Below are 18,028 nucleotides of genomic sequence, written 5' to 3' on the forward strand. Positions count from 1 at the left end.
TTCTTATTATTTTGCAGTCCCTACTATGCTGGGGGCTGAGGGGGGAAGATTCTTTAAGCATGGATCAGTTGCTCGCCCAACCACCTGACATAACATTTCAGGCATTACCCGCGCCCAATCCCTCCCTGCATTTGCATCTGAGCCTTGAGTAATGAGCCAAAAGCAGAAGTAACCCCGCGCAGAGTGAAGCCTGCTGTAGTCCCAGCTCAGCATTCAGCTGAACTGTCCTGCTTGAAATCAAAAGCATCAGAACACTGCAGCAATTAGACAAGGAAATTGTGAAAGACGTGGTTACCAGGCAGGGCAGCTCACATCTGACAGGCTTCTGACCACAAGCTTTTCTTACAAAAGTCTTAGGAGCAGTCTCCAAAATTCGAGGGAGAGGTTAGCAGAAAAACTTTCCGGGATGCTTCCTCTGATTCTTTGGGCCAGTCCTCACAGGGCCTCAGAGTAGGGGAAGCAAGACACGGGTCTCAAGCCCGAATAGCAAAGTTTTACTTTCTCTACTGATCAGGGCTTCTTCCTGAAAGAGGTCTGTCATCATTTATGCCACTACCACTTACAACATGAGGCCAGAACATCTATACATCTTATGTAGAAGGCACTTTACTGAGAAGGCCTATCGACAAACAGGAAGACACTCCCCCCACAAGAAAAAAAAAAACTGAAAAATGAACCGCCACCAACAAATTCTCCTCTAAGCCAGGGCTCTAGCTGCTTAGCCAAATGTGCTTTTAAGGGTGGACTGGCTTATACATCAAATATCATTATAATGTTAGAATTAGTAATAAACTCTAAAGCAATCTTTTAGTGCTAACAGAACTAAAACTAGAATACGTAACAAGTATTATTAATATCATTTTTAAACCACATTCCACACAAGGAGGCCCATGTATAAAAAATTTCAAAGCCCACCACTATATGAAATGGAACCTACTTCTGAAGACCTGCTCTGAAAAGTTAATCATCATAGGTGAGCCAGTGGGGTGAGGCCACTATAGCCTGGTGATTGAGAGCCTGGCCTTTACAGCCAGAAGGGTTCAAACACTGTGTGGCCTTAGGCCTGTCACTTAACTTCTCTGTGCAGTGTTTTCACATCTCTGGAACACAGATACTAGTATCTACACCTCATAAACTCTGGGGAGGATGAAATAAGTTCCTATAGTAAAGTCCCTGCACACAGCCAGTACACAACGACTGTTGGTAATTCTTCTACAGGTAAAATATGGCACAAAGACAAGTATCACACAGCAAAAGAAATGTCAGTCTTACACAAAGCTCTCTCCTACTTTTAAACACAAGTAAGCCTTCCCCTAACTCCCACCAAAGAATGCACAGAATCCCATTCAGAAAAATTTATCATTTTACGCAATGGAATGAGTAAAATACACCCTGCTGAGCATGCCTAATGCTTCCCAAGCTCTCGTGGGCAACATATGATTTCAATAGGAAAGGGGACTGTTTTGTAAAGACAGTTTTATAACATCCTTTACCAAATGAAATGTTCAAAGTGAAAATTCAAGGCTTCACACAGCAGGCACAGACTTTCAAAAACATCTGTACCCTCACTCATATTCCCCATCCTTCTTTCTTAATCAAGGTTATAACCAAAATCCTCTGAAGGCTGCCACACAGCCCAAGAGCATGCCATCCTCCTGAATGGTCACTGACGGGGGAAGGCAGTATTCTCTTCACAGCCCCAACCCCCACCCCGCCGCAGTCAGAAAGATGGGAGTTTGTTCTAGAGACACTTAAAAAAAGTTTGGACTTGAATCATCTAGACAAGATGCCACACCTTTCTCCACTTCTAGGAGTCCCAACTATTCAGGGGACAACCGCAGACACTTTGGAATCAGAAACATAAATTGTTTCCAAAATTGTTCAATAATGCTTGTCCAAAGGCCCCAGTAGAACTGGTAGTTTAGACAGCTGTGCTAGGAGCGACAGAAGCAGCATTTTCTAACTAGTATTGCTTCAAAACAATTGAAACTTTCTCCAGCGCAAAGTCAAGACACAGGGAGCACTGTTCTTTGCGAACATCCACAACAGTTTCATTTTTGTTTAACCACCAAAATAACAGCTCCAATAATCTATCAAGTTTGACATTTTATCCAACTAAGCAATTAAACCAGGATGCAAAGCATGCAGAGATATTTTCCCCCCTGCTCTGTATCAACATTCATTTTGACATTGCAACAACACAAATGATACTTCTTCCTAGACTACTTATAAAAGGCTTCTAAAAAGCAAACTTTAGTGCCTCAAAAAAAACTGTGCGCCCCCAAATTTTGTCTTCTACCTTTAAGCAGCTTTATTAATGGTGAATAAAGGCCAAGAAGCTGAAAACTCTTTTTTAGTATTTAGTCAAAAGAGGTCAAGATCCCTCCTGATACAGGGCGCCTGGGTGGCTCGGTTGGTTAAGCGACTGCCTTCGGCTCAGGTCATGATCCTGGAGTCCGGGGATGGAGTCCCGCATCAGGCTCCCTGCTCAGGAGGGAGTCTGCTTCTCCCTCTGACCCTCTTCCCTCTCGTGCTTTCTCTCATTCTCTCTCTCTCAAATAAATAAATAAAATCTTAAAAAAAAAATCCCTCCTGATACAGACACCAAATGCAAGTTCTACTGACTTAATCTTAAGCATATTAAAGGTAAGCATCCCTCACCTAATCTCCAAGTATAAAAATTATGGTTGTGATCTAGCAAATCACCAGGCGATGGAACTTCTTCCCCCAAGTAGGAATGGGAGCCCTCAGCTGGTTGCTTCATTTACAGGTAGCAGAAAGAAGAAAATGATCTCACTGTCCTCAGAACCACCTAGAACAACGTTGTTCAAAGTGCCTTAAATCCCTCCTCTGCAAAATAAAGGCAGCCCCCGAATTTCTGAGTTTCTCAACATCATCACCACTATCATCGTGGTTGTTGCCATCGGAATCCCCAATTTCAGTCCTTGATTCTGTAGGTATAGGCTAGGAATCAAGAAACTGGATTTTTTACAAGTGCTCAGGAGATTCTGGTGCACGCTAAATTGAGATCTGCAATAGATGATGTTACCAATGTTTTTAGGAATAAAAAAAGGTCATAATTTGTGTGTAATCCCTGATAAATTATCTTAGATGAAGAATATTTTTAAATCAGGATGTTAAAACTTACAGAAAGCATATTTTAATATGCTTTTATAATATTTGTGATATGTAACAACAAATTTCAACTTTTCCCCATTTTTTAAGTTTATTTATTTTTACGATTTTATTTATTTATGTGAGAGAGTGAGAGAGAGCATGAGAGGGGAGAGGGTCAGTGGGAGAAGCAGACTTCCCGCTGAGTAGGGAGCCCGATGTGGGCCTCGATCCCAGGACTCCAGGATCATGACCTGAGCCTGAAGGCAGTTGCTTAACCAACTGAGCCACCCAGGCGCCCTATTTATTTATTTTTAAAAGGTTTATTTATTTAGAGAGAGTGAGTGCACGCCAATAAAGGGAGGGGCAGGAGGAGAGCAAGAATCTCTGACTCCCTGCTCAGCGCAGAGTCGGACAGGGGTCTCATGACCCTGAGATCATTACCTGAGCCAAAATCAAGAGTGGGTCGCTTAGCTGACTAAGCGACCCAGTGGCCCCTATTTCTTCTTTTTTTAGTAATCTCTATACCCAAGGTATAGAGATTGAACTCACGATCCCGAGATCAAGCCAGTCAGGTGCCCCAAATTTTCCCCATTTTAAAAAAATGACGTTTGGTGGGGGCACCTGGTTGGCTCAGTCAGTGGCGTGCACAGCTCTTGATCTCAGGGTTGTGAGTTCGAGCCCCAAGTTGGGCAAAGAGATTAAAAAGAATATTTTAAAAAAGATGTTTGGTTGGGAAGACCAAATGTAAATTAAAATACATGTAAATATTTACATTCTATGGCATCAAAAACTGCTTTCTTGACATGATATTCAGAACTCTTGAGTTTTGTACCAATCCCTTCCAAATAAAACCAGTGGCTTATTTTTATGTTTGGAGAAAGATCTCAGGCTGCTGTTTGTAAACTTTTCCACAAGTAACAGCGCAGGTGTGGACAGCCTGCATCTCAAATAAAAACCAACTGAGATGTAATTGCAAATGTATTTTCCTTTTTAGTATTAGTTTTGGTAGTACAAGAGACATGTTCATGTGCTGTATGAAAAATTTTATTAAATAAATAAAATTTAGGAATCTGATGAAGATCATCTGGAAGTGAAGCAGCAGAATTACTATCATTTTTATGTCCCCCAGTAACTAGTTGGCTCACTGTCCCTATTCATCAAGCTGCCGGTCTGCAACTATGTCAACAATCCAGTCCTGAACTAGACCAGTAGGCATGGGGGTGGATGATTCAGAGTCACGGGGAGTGCTGGGTCCAACTACATGGTGAGGGTCATAAGCAAGGTGGAGTGGCCTCTGTCCAACTCTCTCGGAATATTCTGGCACCTCTCTCCCCACCTGTTCCATAGCAAACACTAGTGAAGGTAAACTTCAACTCTCACTCGGAATGACTAAGCAAACTCTTCCATCAGTAAATAAAATGACCAAGAATGGTACCTGAATCTAGTAGTGCCCAAAAGGACGAAACAAAGGTAGACAGATGTGAGAGAAACTGACAGACTAGGAATTTTCCACTGTGGACTGGGCAAGTCCTAGCACCTGCATTATTGCTCCCCACCTCCTGCCCACTGTACAAAATGTTAGCCCCTGACTCGCCCTCTTCGCACCTCTGTAAAATCCAAAAATGCCCACACAACGGCTGCTAATTTGCAAAAACAATTCCTCCCTCTTCCTAAAACCGTCCTTAACTGCAGATTGCTCCGACCAGCTGAACTTCAGCTGACCCAATCCTGCTAAAACAAGCCCTAGAAAACACTCTGCTCTTTCTCCAAACTAGAATGCTCCTTTTGTCCAGCATTTTCGAATAAAGGCTTATGCTCTGGTGAATCTTCTTCCACACCATGTAAAATAATAATTTAGCATGGTCAAGAGGAAGTATAATTAATTCGTTGTGGCCCCACTGACTCAAGACCTAGGGAAAGGTTGGAAGCAGAAAGAGGATGAGAGCTGCTTGTTTCTCCAGCAGATGTCTTAACCATCATTAAAGTTAAAAAAAAAAAAAAAGATGAGATTCACAGAAAATCCTGGAGGGACAACACACTTTTCTATGTATTTTAGGATCAAACATATTGATTCCTGTGCCATAAATCTGTACGCATGTGATCTAGACTGAGACTGGAAACATTTTTCTGAAGCAAATGAGTAAAACATGAAGAGGAGGAGGTGGGAGAGGATGACGCTACATTTACTTAAGAAAAGCAGAAAAGCCTTTTTTTTTTTTTTTTGCAAATCTCTTAACATAATCCAGCAGTTGCAAATAAACAATGGTGCTGATTACTAACCAATTACATTTAACCACTCAGAGGCCAGCAGAGCCTCCAGTTGGCCTACCTTCCTGTATGTAAGTTTCAGGATGATTAGGCAGCTTTTTTTTTTAAAGATTTTATTTATTTATTTGAGAGAGAGAGAATGAGAGAGAGAGAGCACATGAGAGGGGGGAGGGTCAGAGGGCGAAGCAGACTCCCTGCCGAGCAGGGAGCCCGATACGGGACTCGATCCAGGGACTCCAGGATCATGACCTGAGCCGAAGGCAATCGCTTAACCAACTGACCACCCAGGCGCCCCAGGCAGCATTTCCTTAAGAGCATCAAGGCAGTTAAAACGTCCTCAGCGGTCAGACCAGCTCCTGGTGGTTCAAATGGGGGGTGTGCTTCCCCTACTTTTAGAACCGGCCTGGTGGAAACAAACGGATGTCCGAGGGAGCCCTGACCACCCCACAACCCAGAAACAATGAAATCCTTTCTTGATATGCAATTCCAGAAGAGGGCTGAGCACGTTAAACTGGGAGATAGAAGCCTGACCTGCAGCACCAGAGAGGGCCAGCTTTAAAAAGTCAAGTAATGCTCAACAAAATTTTTTAGGAGTTCAAAAGCAGCACGAGGGGTGGCTGCTGAGGGAGCAAGACGGTTTTGCTTATCTTTTCATAGGCGAGGACAATGGAGAAATTACCAGACCAAGGTCACTTTCCATAAAAAAAAGTTGGAAGCCTTAACAAGAGATAAAAACCTGCGTAAGTCATGACTCCATGAAATCCGCGGCCTGGTGAGAATCTCTCCAAGAATCCCGTAGGAAATGAAGTGCGGATTAGAGTAATTAAATGTAAAGTCTCCTTGAGAGCAACTTCTTGTTCCTGAAGACTAGAGCCATTTCTGTGAAACGTATCACAGACAAACTGTGAAGAGGATTTGCTAGGCATCACAGCTTTTCCACACTCACATCAGGTCTGAAAACGCTATGATCTAAAAAGAACAGGGCAGTGATTTGGGGAGGGAATTACATAATACACCTTATCAGAGAAAAGCACTCCATTCTCCAGTCTTTGCAAAAGGTCACGTGCTCATGTAAGTGTAATATACTTAGGGGTTTCAAAAATTACACACATTGCCTCAAAAGAGATGGAGGGAAAAAAATATAATCACGGGGTAAAGGCCAAACATTCTCTCCTCTGAATGCTTAAATAGCCAATTATGTGTCTTAATACATTAATTCTATGGAGAGAAAGACGACTATTACAGGAAAGTTGAATAAGACATCTTAAAAAATGTACCCTGGGGCCTAAGTCCATTCAACCGACAGTAAAATCACCCCCTCAAAAAAGCAGTTTTATGCAACATCTAGTATTTTAATTTCCCAGCTGCCAAAAGAAATATATAAGGAGCAGAAATTAAACTAATTATGTCAGCAGCACAGTGAACAAAACTTTAATTGTATTACACACTAGTTAGACATTTGCTGAACAATATGAAGGCCCTTAAGGGTAGGAACTTCTTTAGAATATAAATGATCCCCAATCAAATGACAAAAATTAGTCTGTTTGGGCAATAAACAGATTCATGGTTTAGATATAAAATTTCAACCATCATAATCCAATATAAAAAATAAATATCTAGTATAAGAAACAAATCTCTAAAATGGCTTTAAATCACTCTCTGATTTACATATGCGGTATCATTAATAGGTCCTTTAAGCCAGCATTGTACTAATCAGCTTTTTAAACATCCTGCCCACAAAAGGGCCTATTCATTTAGCTGAGAGACAGGTGTTAGCAACCAGCAACCTCTTTTAGCCTGGAGTTTCAGGGGCTTGGCTTGCGATTATTGTGGCATGATTGGCAAGTCGAAAGGAAGGGCCCTTTGAAAGACGGGAAGGGAGGAGAGAGGGAAAGAGAAACAAAAGAGACCAAAAGGGAGAAAGGAAGATGAGGAAAGAGATGGATGTCAGCTGCTACTTCACGGGGCCACCCTAATGGCCAGCCTCCTGGCCTGATGGGAGTGCCTGGGCTACCACCCAGATGGACAGATGCACATGGCTGAACTCAGAGATTATTAATTCATTCCTGCGGACAGTAACTCTGGATATATGGCTACACTCCACTCATTCTAAAAACAGTTTTGAGTCCCTAGGACTCTCTCATCCCCTATCATCCAGTTCCTAACTTCAGTCCTCACTCTTTGATAGACTATGAAGGAGCTGATAGAGTAGATACTCCTGGAAAGAGTTACAGAGAAAGCCAGATTTTGAAAGACATCTTGAGCCTTCGGACTAAAAATCCTAGCAGAAAGTAGGAGAAGTGAACATTCATGGAGTTGCCTGCAATGTACAAAGAATATATTTTCTCTCTTTTAATCCACCTAACAATTCCACCAGGTATGATTTTCATCTTGGGGATGAAGAAAATGAAGCTGACAGAGATTAAGGAAGGGGTCTGAGGTAGCATAGCCAGGAGGCGGGAGAGCTGGGATTCAACTCAGTTTGAGTTGTACTCAAAAGTACTTTCAGCACTTTTTCTTCCTTCCGTGAACTCAGCAAAGGACCTGTGACTAAGTTGTATCGACTATTAAGCCTCCATTAGTTTCCATAAGTGCTTCAGCTATGAAGAAGTGAAACATCTGGCAAGTTGGCTTTATTTTTAAGTCCTACATGCGGAGAATTCCCAGGCACCCCTCCTACCCAACACTGATCATAACTAGATTCAACTACCGAGTCCAACCTCCAGTTGTTTCCACATTACCATTCATTTGTCCACTCAGGAAATAAAGGAAGCTACTTTCACCAACCCTCCCTCGTGACTCCTGATAGATAATACAGCAGAGGGGGGCCTCTCTGTAAAGTAATTTACATAAAAGTTGTAAAAGCTCTTTGTTATCTTGTCATGACTAGGAAATGGGCTATTCTAGCAAATCTCAAACATCCTGGATAACATAATGATGCTTTTAAAGGGACAACCATTTAAGAATTTCAAAGCAATGCAGCAGTGGCTCCCAAACCTGGTTGTATATCAGAATCACTTGGGGAGCTTTTTGGAAATAGAGGCCAGAGTGGTTTTTAAAATGTAAATTCTTGGTCATCACTTTTCTACTCAATCAAATCTCCAGGAGGTGGGGCTGGGAAATCTGTACTTTTAAAGAACCCCTTAGTGACTCAGCTGCGAACTGCAGCTTCCAAGGAACGCCTGGCTTTTGGGAACTCCTTGCAATAAAACACACTAAAAAGGCCAAAAGCTGCACTGAATACAATGTGACCATCTTTTGCTGATTCAGGAAGACTTCAGGATCTCCCAACAGCTCTGGTGCATCATTCACTACTGGTCACCAATCACTGTATTGGCACAACCAGAAAAGAAAGGTTAAGATTTCGAATTGGTGCAAAGCTGGAAAAACCAGCTTCGGTTTTACTATCAGATTCAAAAAGCTGCTTTTCCCCCAGAGGAAACATAAGATTTTATGCTTGCTTTGTAAAAGGAAAATGTTTAAAATCATGCGGGAGGATTCTCTCAACCAACTGTTTAGCTACAATTCAGAATGTTAACAGGCCCAAATGCATCAAAAATGTGGAACACTCAACCTGCAGAAGAGAAAGCAAAGGAACTTCATGACCATCTTAATTAAGAGAAAGGAAGATAATAGGTTTAAACTAAGAATGGCATTACAGGATTAAATAAAACCACTGTCCTGACCATGGCAACCGATAAATCCCAGAAACTGGGAGAGCTGAGGCCTATGATTCCTTCCCATCCGGGATGGCTTTCATGTCCTATTAAAAGTCCTACTTAAAACTCTGTTAATAATATAAAGTCACAATACAAGAAAATGACCAAACCATTTCCCTATTGAAGGAATGGGAGTTCACGTGTTTGTATATAAAAAGATTGTCCTTGTGTGTCAACGATACTTCAATTAAAAAAAAAGACCAAAAAAAAGGTAATAAAAAGATCGTCCTTTTAATTGCCAAAATCTTTCTTACCTAAACACAAGTAACCACTACCAATAACCAGTAACCAAGCAAAAATAATAACCAGTAATCATTACCAAACAATAACAACGATGAAGCAGCTAGTCCCTTGAGACTCACCAATAGCAATTTAAACTATGTATTCTCATTAAACTCTAAGTTATGACTTAGTTCTGTATTGCAGGGGTGATGAGATTCCAAGGTGCAGAGGCTAAAACTTTCTTCCCAAAACAAACACTATGGCCAGTACAAGTCTGATATAAAAGTCTCTAATCTACCATTAAAACAATAGCACTATTAATGGTTCTATTATAAGAATAAAAAATCAAGGTGGAGGGCGCCTGGGTGGCTCAGTTGGTTGGGCGGCTGCCTTCGGCTCAGGTCATGATCCTGGAGTCCCTGGATCGAGTCCCGCATTGGGCTCCCTGCTCAGCGGGGAGTCTGCTTCTCCCTCTGACCCTCCCCCCATCTCATGTGCTTTCTCTCTCATTCTGTCTCTCAAATAAATAAATAAAGTCTTTAAAAAAAAAAAAAAATCAAGGTGGAATCATCCCCCTAACACTCCTTAAGTTTCTGTAGGTGTTTCCAGGAAGTCCTAGGCACAATACTCTTACAGATGGGTGTGGCTATATTAAACATCACAGTGAACATGTAATGAGGGAAGAAATTGTGCCTTTTTTTTATATTGTTGCTGTTTTATCTTTTTAAATGCTGGTAATTGAAAATGCTTTTTCAAAAAAAGAAAAAAGAAAATGTTTTTCCACTATCTTAAGAGGCCTTAAAGATGCATTCCTATTAGACGGTGCTAAGCAGTTATGTCAACCAGCTTGGCCATGAGAAAGATTAAAAACAAATTAATTTCTAATCAGAGAACAGCTCTTTTTCTGTGCATATTATTTTAGGAGTTGGTTAAATTAAGTCAATTTGGAGGATTTAAAGCCCTTGATCCCAATGTAAACAGAGTAACAGCTGTCTACCTGACCAATTTGTAAGTTTTAAGTGGGCTGATCTTTGTAACTAGATATAGACATTAAGTGTGTGTGTGTCCTAGATTACATGGAAACTTTCTTCAAGCACAATCAAGTTATTATATAGCCCTGCCACATCAATCTACAATTGTTATACACAATTTCCAAACTTAAAAAAAAGACACCTCTAAATAAACTGTAGTTTATGAGTTGTACTCTGAAGTCCAGAATTATTAGGAAATATGCCACAACGTTTTAGAAATAACTGCCATCATCTATGTCCTTGAATGTGAAAGAATACAATCAGGAAAAAAGGATAAAGAAGTTGTCAAACCTAAAATCCCCTGAACAGAAAGGAAGCAACACTGCACCTCCCAACCCTGGAATTCTGTATAAGAACTCAGCAAAGCACCGTGTCCCCTTGCCTACTCCCATTCCTAGAAGAATGGCTCAATAAAAATGGACAGCTTGGCCACATTTCAGTAACTTGAACCGTCACTGGGAAAATCACAAGGCTCCCCAGGCAGCTGTAGCCACAGGAGTGACGGGAAGTCTTCCCTGTCCTTCAAACCACCTGTAAAAGGGATGAATAAGGAACTTACTGCTTTCTTAGAAGGCCACATGCACCTGTGGATTCATTAGGTCACTGTGGCCTTTAGTCAAGGTGCAAAGTGACGGTTGTGGGTAAAGCCTTATTTCCAAGCTAACAATAATTCTTCCCTGAGGTAGACTGGGAGGAGCTTGATACAATCTTCCTTGATTACACAAGCAGTTTTCTCCCATTAGAACAAATACAAACCAACAAAAAGGAGAAAATATGCTCTTGTTATCTTCTGCCAACTCGAAATCAAGCTCTGAGCAGACAGATGCCTGCCATGCTGACTCCCCTGGTCTAGCCAAATACTTCCCTATGCCTGGTCAAACGTCTCAGGGGCAGCCCGCTGCGAGGGGCCCCACTTCCCTTCTCCGTCTTGGCCATTGGCGACCTCACACATCACCTCAAATAAACGGAGGGCAAATCCCTAGAGGGAAGAGTGGGCGGAGGGGTCGGGGGGGGCCACATTCCCAAACTTCTCCACCAAGCCTCGGAACTCCAGCCCCCTCCTTCCAAGAAGCCTCAAGGGCTCCTCCACAAGGAAGCAGGGACAAGCTAGTTCCTTTATAGGGGGCACCAGGCCGCCGCGTACCTGACTCAGTTTCCTCTGCCGTAAAGAGGCATCTTTCCCCCACAAACCAACTGAACCTGCAGGTCTGTAAGGCTTTCGAGATATTTGAAGATACCCGTCTCGGGTCACTGCCCCCACAGGTGAAATGCTTTCTTTGAAGGGACTTTTAATGGGACAGGTGCGAGCTACCCCGGATGCCGAGACTCCCAGCGAGGCTGGGAGAGTCCCAGGCCGCCCCCCGCACAGAGGAGGCGCCTCCAGACCACAACCCGGGACTCGAGGTCGAGCCGCACTCCCACCCCAACCTCCCCCAGGACCCCACCCAGGCCGGGCACCTCGCGTATCCCAGCGCCGCCGCCGCCGCCGCCTCCTCACCTGCCGCGCCCGCCCGCCCGGCGGTCCGCACCTGGGAGGGGAGGGGCCGGATCCGGGCCGCGGGCGCCTCAGGCAGGGGGGCTCCGGGCTCCGCCGTGGCGGCGTCTCCGGGGCTGAGGGGCACCGGGGGGCGGTCGCGACATCCTCACGGGCGGCCCCAGGAAGTTGGCCCCCCCACCCATCACCAGCCGCACTGCCCGGCCGCTCCCGCCCCTCGCGCGGCTCCGCCCCCGGCGCGGCCCCGCCCCTCTCAGGAGCGCGCCTCTGCTCCCGCGGTGCCCCAGCCACCATAGAGAGGGGCGAGGCGCGCGGCGGGCTAGAGTGTGGTCTCCGCGCGCGCCCCCTGGCGGAGCTGAGGCTGCCGGAGGCGGGGCTGGCTTAGACTGAACCTGAGCCCCGCAGCCAGCCGCGGAGGAGTCGGTTCCCTGGTGTCGGGGCATCTGCTGCCCCTCGTTGCCTTGGTCACCGGACTTTGCACGGGGAGCTGGAGTCCAGGTGCGAGGCTCAGCTAGGTGGTGGTCCAGCTTGGTGACCTTGAGCGAGTCCCTTAACATCCCTGAACTCGTTTCGTTGTAAGAGTTTGCGGGTTGCCTCACTTTAATATTTCATTGTTCCTCCCCACAATGCTCTAAGCAGGTGAGGGTTCCCCAGATTATAATGGAGGGAACCCAGGCCCATCAGGGTCCACTAGCTTATTCAAGGTCCCGTAGCTGGAAGCCAGATGTGTAAGACATCAAAACCCATGCTTGTCCCACTCACTCGCCGGCACCTCCCTCATCTAGCATGAGTTAGCTCTACCTTAGGAGGATGAGGAGACTGCTCCGAGAAGGCCTTGGTTGAAGGAAAAGGACTGTGCTCAGGAGCCCATCCCGGACATTCATCAGCCATGTACTTTTTAGCAGGTACTTAACGCCTCTGAACTCCAGCTTCCTCATCCCTGAAACAATTGGTATGGTTGTTAGGAGGTAGGGTGGCATGAGGATTAAATGAGCTAATGCATTTAGAAGTGCTTAGTAAACTGTAAAGCACCAGGGTTGCATGGGGGATCATTAGCCAGTGTGGACGAAGAAAATACCTAGTCATGAAAATAATATACATTCTAATCATTATTCTGACCATGTCTAGTGACAATTTTCTTCTGCTTTTAGGTTCCTATCGAAACCTCCCACAGTTGTTCTGAGCAATTTACATTTTAAAATAAGGACTATCATGAGAAAAAATGACGTAAAAATACTATCATTTATACATGTGGACTGTCACTCCATAATATTTCTAATCTTCACAACCCAGCAAACTGAGTACTATTATTCCCATGTTATTAACGAAGATCTGAAGGTTAGGTAATTTACCCAAAGCCACACTGTTTGAAAAAGGCCAAGCTGAAATTTGAAACCAGGTCTTTCCACCCCCAGTAACTCATGGAAATACTGGCCTTCTAGAGGCCTCCCGCCCCTCATCTTTTTCCTACCTGGCTACTTTGGTAACTTTCCTTGATGGAATTCTGTCTTCTCTGCTTCTCTCCAGGGCTTTATTCCCCCCATGAAGGCATTTACTGTCTCCTGTTTTCCCCCATCTGGTTCCTTTCCTCTTGAGATGTCAGGACATTGTTCATCCTCTCATTTCTGAAATGGATTTGTGACCTGTGATTAAGGCACAGCATTCTCCACCTGATCTCTCCTTCTCTTTGTGTTAATTATAGTATAGAAAGTTAATAGGTCCAGAACAAGGATGGGGTGAGACCAGAGATGTTTTTGTAAGCTCAGTTTACAAGCTGAGTGCTCAGTTCCAAAGGGAAGTGCTCTCAATCCACTGGTTGGACCCAATGACTGGACTTTAGATTCATGACATCCTCTGGAGGTCATTTTTTTTCCTGGGTCCTCTGGTCCATATTACAGTTAAATCATGGGAATGCTGCTAAATAATGTACATATCACTGAAGCAAGGAGGTCTCAGAGCTGCATTTACCCACACTCCTCCTTTCTCCACCTTTAGCATTATCACCATCACTATTTTTCATCTTTAGCGTGCCCTTCTGCAGAGGCACTCAATAATGCACCCATTGTGCAAGTAATCTAAAATCCTTTTCGGCAAGCAATAGTATTTAGTAGTAATAAAACACTAATTTGTCTACCAAGTGACATATTTATAGGAGCTGTTTACTTTGACATATTTTTATTATTTCTACTCATTTGCTAAGTACTTTCCAATACATATTTATGAAGCACATGCCTTTCCCCAAACAGTGGTGAAAAAATAAATCATATTATTTCTTTTATTAGTAGCAGCATGGCTTGTAAGTGCTAGTGCCCTGATTTTTGTTACTTCTGGCACAAACTGAAAGAATTAATGGTGATTGAGCACCTACTATGTGCCAGACATTCTGTGGAAGGCACTTTACATAAATTATCTGTTAAGTTCCCCTGAGACATATAATTTTACCAATAAGGAAAATATAATTTCCCTGCAACACAGATTTTACCAATGAGACAGAGACATTACCTTGTCCAAGTAATTTGACCAAAAAGCATTTTTTTTAAAGATTTTATTTATTTATTTGAGAGAGAGAGAGAGATAGTGAGAGCAAGAACACAAGCAGGGGGAGTGGGAGAGGGAGAAGCAGGCTTCTTGCTGAGCAGGGATCCCAATGTGGGGCTCGATCCCAGGACCCTGGGATCATGACCTGAGCTGAAGGCAGACACTTAATGACTGAGCCACCCAGGCGCCCTGCCAGAATGCATTTTGAACCTAGATCTTTTCCTTATCCAAAACCCCAAATCATCATTCCATTTCACCAGCCCAGCCTCGTAACTTCTCTGGACCTAATAAATTATGTAAAATATAAAGAATTCCTTTCTAAAAGAGGCTGTATATATTACCCCAGAATAGAACAGAGATAAACAGACACGAGATGCTAATCCCAATTTTTCTACAAGAGGTAACACTCTAAGGGAGTTATTCCCTAAGAAATCAATGGTAGGATATTTTCCAAATACTTCAGAGTATTAAAGTAAACACAAGGCTCTGTGCAATGGCACTCGTCACACTACCATGAAGCTGGCCTTACCTGGACAGAACGAAGCTGTCACCTGTACCTTTCAGGCATTGGAAGCCTCACAATGATATGACATTTAGTTCCATTGTAGGCCTGGAAAAGCATTTGGTGCTTTAAATAAGCTATATGACTCCAAAGCAATTCTATCCATCAGGCATTATTATTTTTTAAAGATTTATTTGAGAGAGAGAGACAGGGGAAGGGCAGGGGGAGAGGGAAAGAGAGAATCTTCAAGCAGTCTCCCTGCTGAGCACAGAGTCTGATGCAGGGCTCGATCCCATGACCCTGAGCTGAAATCAAGAGTCAGCCACTTGACTCACTGAGCCACCCAGGCACCCTATGCAGCAAGCATTGTTTTCCCCATTTCACAGTAGATGAAACTGAGGCTTAAAGAGTCTAAGTGATTCATCCAATGACACCCAGCAAGTAAGTGTCAGAGCTAAGACCGAGTTAGTTGAGATGTAAAAAATCTTGTTCCTTGGGGTGTCTGGGTGGCTCAGTCAGTTAAGCGTCTGCCTTTGGCTCAGGTCATGATCCCAGGGTTCTGGGATCAAGCCCCAGCATCTGGCATCAGGCTCCCTGCTCAGTAGGGAGCCTGCTTCTCCCTCTCCCTCTCCCGCTCCCCCTCCTTGTGCTCTCTCACTCTCTCTCAAATAAATAAAATCTTTTCTAAAAAAATTAAAAAATCTTGTTCCTTGACTTTGTATTCTTTTCTGCATAGACCCATTGTCTTCTGGCAAAACCCAGGCTTTAATTAAGGCTGTTATACCCAGAAACTACAGGGAGGCAGAGAAGGGCTAGGGTTCAAAGGCTATTCAAGGAGTCAGTCTAGTGCAGCAACTGAAGTACAATTGTATAGCTCCAGGATGCAGACCTTCCATCGACTGGGAGAGAGAGCTCTGTGCATGGCCACTGTAATGGCCAGTACCTGGCCTCCCTCTGCAGGATAAACAGGAGACACAATGAGGTCTCTACCTTGATAAAAGGTCACTACAGGGAACCTACAGAACAATGATAAAATACTGGAAACAGCACACTAAATTCAGGAACAAGACCAGGACAATGGCCATGGGTGCTTCTATTCAACTTAGTACCTTAGTCTAGCCAGTGCGATAAGACAAGAAAAAACAAATGAGACACCTTTTTGAGGGTAACATTTTTTTTTAATTTTTATTTATTTGAGAGAGAGAAAGAGAGTGAGCATGGTGGTGGGGAGGGGCAGAGAGAGAAAGAGAAGAATGAGCAGGGGGAGGGGCAGAGAGAGAATCACACCCTCCTGCTGAGCAGGGAGCCCAACATGGGGCTCAATCCCAGGATACTGGGATCATGACCTGAGCTGAAAGTAGATACCCCACTGACTGAGCCACCCAGGCACCCCTGAGGGTAACCTGTGATGAATAATATAACTAGCTCTAATTTAAACTCCATGCATCACAGAGCCTTCTCCAATACCCTTCCCCAATATACCACTTTGAACTAACTCTACCCAGTACTATTCCATGCCAGAACACAGCAAAAACCTAGTGGGATATGCACATTTCTAAATCCCTTATCTCTTCCTGGCTCACATCTCAGGTGTTTGTTTGTTTTTACCATTAAAAAAAAGATTTTATTTGAGAGAGAGAAAAAGCATGAGTAGGGAGAAGGGGCAGAGGGAGAGGGAGAAGCAGGCTCCCTGCTCAGCAGGAAGCCTGATGACTCTGAGATCATGACCTGAGCCGAAGGCAGACGCTTAACCAACTGAGCCACCCAGGTGCCCTGAAGAATGTGTTGTTTTTTTTTAAAGATTTTATTTATTTATTTGACAGAGAGAGACACAGCGAGAGAGGGAACACAAGCAGGGGGAGTGGGAGAGGGAGAAGCAGGCTTCCTGCTGAGCAGGGAGCCCGATGTGGGGCTTGATCCCAGGACCCTGGGACCATGACGTGAGCCGAAGGCAGACGCTTAACAACTGAGCCACCCAGGCGCCCCATGACCATTGTTTTTTATTCAGATTTATTTTCCCCTAAACCTCCAGTTCACTTTCTAAGTTTGTTTTTTTGTTTATTTAAGTGATCTCTACACCCAATGTGGGACTCCAACCCATGACACCGAGATCAAGACACATGCTATTCCAACTGAGCCAGCCAGGTACCCCTCCAGTTCACTTTAATACCAACGATATCTCCCTTCTCCATGTGTGTACCAGTCTCTCATACATTTCCTAGGGGAAATTGGAAAGAGCTGATAAAGTAGATCTCTGATCCAGCTTTTTATGGTGAGCTAAGCTGAAAAAAGGTCAAGATGTGTAGCCTTGGCTACTATCTGGGTAGAATATAAAAAAGAATTTTATCAAAACAGTTACATATTCATAGCTGAAGGCAGCATGAGGATGGAAAGAAGTAGGGTTTTGAATGAGACAATTCGAGTTTGGATTCTGGTGCTGCCACTTATTAGCCTTATGTCCTCAGCCTTGCTGGACTCCTAGTCTGTAAAATGGAATGATTCCCCATGCCACAAGGCTAATCTAATGAGATGCATACATGACCTAAACACATGAAAGCCCTGATAAACTTGCCTTCTGGACTACGGCAGACACTTCAATTCCTCCACACAACTCCCTCCTTTCTAGTAGCACCCCCATTTCCTTCTGATGGCCATAGCACGTGCTTAAGGAAAGCCTGTCCCTAGCCCCAGCTCCAGGGCTATTTTCTGGTTGATCTGAGCCAATCATAGACCAATTTCCTTTGCCATGATTTCAATGTGGGTTCAAGAAGCAATTCTGCACTAATTAGATATGAGGTAAGTCTGCTTTGGTTGGAAGCTGAGTTTTAACTTAAAAGGACACAAGGACCACGTTCCTGCCTGTAGATATTGTCATGTCTGGGTTGATGTTCAGAATGGCTACACCCAGACCTTAACAAGGAGAATGAGCTTGAAGACAAAACCAACACAAAAGGAGAACAAAGCAGAAAGAGAAAAGGGGCTTTACACCCCTTCACACTGAGCCACTGAATGAGCCAATCTTGGACTTCATGTAACTGGAGATAACGTCCTTATTGTTGTAGCCTCTTTCAGCCAGATTTTGTTACTTGCAGCAGACAACAGCCTCCATGATACATGGACCTTTTGCCTGAGAGTC

The 18,028-nt window shown here is 43.9% G+C and overlaps 1 protein-coding gene across 4 annotated transcripts in view; it reads right to left on the reverse strand.

Annotated features, from left to right (window-relative positions):
• The window catches only part of RFFL (ring finger and FYVE like domain containing E3 ubiquitin protein ligase), a 65,732-nt gene extending 53,738 nt beyond the window's left edge, over positions 1-11,994 (reverse strand). For 2 of the 4 annotated variants that reach the window (XR_003525299.2, XM_027625937.2), the window contains exon 1: positions 11,856-11,975. The gene's annotated coding sequence lies outside the window, so the exon portion shown is untranslated. Of the gene's footprint in view, positions 1-11,855 lie in introns of all 4 variants that reach the window. The other 2 variants (XM_035724608.1, XM_027625934.2) reach the window with 2 other exon arrangements.
• Positions 11,995-18,028: the final 6,034 nt, after the last annotated feature.

This window comes from Zalophus californianus, chromosome 16, assembly GCF_009762305.2.
Source record: "Zalophus californianus isolate mZalCal1 chromosome 16, mZalCal1.pri.v2, whole genome shotgun sequence".
Classification (NCBI taxonomy): Eukaryota; Metazoa; Chordata; class Mammalia; order Carnivora; family Otariidae; genus Zalophus; species Zalophus californianus.